Below are 1,565 nucleotides of genomic sequence, written 5' to 3'. Positions count from 1 at the left end.
CAACTGATTAGCAAAGGTTATTCTAGGACCATGTCCTGCTCATCACGTATAGTCAAGTTCCCTGAATATTTTTCATAACAAAGCAGAGCACTGAGCATTTAGAATACTGAAACTCCCAGGAAATCAAGTCAACTGGGCAACCATCTCTCTTATAAACAGTAACTTCATTCACTAAACATCACATTCACAATGATGAATTAGGCATCACTGCCTTGTACTGTTGAGAGATACATAGCTCTTCCCTTCTTCATTTGGTTAAGAAACATCATTGAGCATTTACTATTCTTTGCAAAACACAGTGCTAGAGGCTGTGAAGTACATTTCATAGAATAAATGGTGGAAGAGAATTCAATTAAACAATCTAGTGAACATAAAGGAAGATGATTAAGTGCTAGACAAGAGAGTTTTTTTTTTTTTTAAAGATTTTATTTATTTCTTTGACAGAGAGAGACACAGCGAGAGAGGGAACACAAGCAGGGGGAGAGGGAGAGGGAGAAGCAGGCTTCCCGCGGAGCAGGGAGCCCGATGCGGGGCTCGATCCCAGGACCCCGGGATCATGACCTGAGCCAAAGGCAGACGCTTAATGACTGAGCCACCCAGGCGCCCCTCAAGTCAGTGTTTTACTTGGTAAACATGTCTGAGACCATGCATCCCTGGCTGCCAAGCACCATGGCGGACAGGGCTAGAAAGGTAACAGCTTTATTTTGAGCAGGGGGCAAAGACAAGGCAGCACTTTACAGCTACATTGTAACTAGATCCTGCATCAGAGAGTTTTTTTTAAATCTGCTAAAATATATGCCACATGAGTAGATCAACCTAAAGAAAGTAATAATTGCCAGTGGTGTGTTTAATTTGTCTAAAATTTTGAACAATTTAAGAATTAAAGAGGGCATGTACTGCATGGAGCACTGGGTGTTATACAAAAACAATGAATCATGGAACACTACATCAAAAACTAATGATGTACTGCATGGTGACTAACATAATAAAATAAAATTAAAATTAAAAAAAGAATTAATAAAAAGTTGCAAAATAGTAGAATTCCCGTATACATTTCTCCCAGCATCCTCTAATGTGAACATGTTATATAATATTTGTCAAAACTAAGAAATTCACACTGGTATTGGCTATTAACTAAATTACATAAGGTTTCATCAGTTTTTCTGTTATTGCTTGTGTTCTGTTCCAGGATCCCATCCAGGATACTGTATTTCCTTTAGGATGTGATTACTTTTGATATTGTTCCCGAAAATTATGATTGTTTTTCCAAGTCTAATCATTTTGTAGTGAGCAGAGGAAATAATATAACAGGTCACCTGCTAGGATATTTTGCTGGATCACAGCAGTCTTGATCAAAATGGAACTCATGTATGATTGTACCAGTCAGCTAAAGAAGCTGATTTTTTAATCTGGCTTATATAAAACCATGAACACTTCACTTTTCGAAAACCTTCAGTTTGGTCATGAGAAGCGTTTTCAGACTTGTCCACAATTATTTGTAGAGAATTACTAAAATCACATATATGTATAGTTGAAGTGAGCCCAACAGCTAATCTGATTCACCT

At 37.7% G+C, this 1,565-nt stretch overlaps 1 non-coding gene across 1 annotated transcript; it reads right to left on the bottom strand.

The window, feature by feature from the left end:
- Nucleotides 1–633: 633 nt before the first annotated feature.
- On the bottom strand, nucleotides 634–764 carry LOC145718056 (small nucleolar RNA SNORA63). The gene has a single exon (XR_014141559.1). It is a non-coding gene; the product is annotated as a small nucleolar RNA SNORA63 (small nucleolar RNA).
- Between the last annotated feature and the right edge of the window lie 801 nt (nucleotides 765–1,565).

This window comes from Leptonychotes weddellii, unplaced genomic scaffold (genome assembly GCF_054177405.1).
Source record: "Leptonychotes weddellii isolate Sample4059 unplaced genomic scaffold, ASM5417740v2 HiC_scaffold_10433, whole genome shotgun sequence".
NCBI classification, from domain to species: domain Eukaryota; kingdom Metazoa; phylum Chordata; class Mammalia; order Carnivora; family Phocidae; genus Leptonychotes; species Leptonychotes weddellii.
Note: the sequence above shows the minus strand (reverse complement) of the source record. Positions and strands in the feature narration are given on the sequence as shown.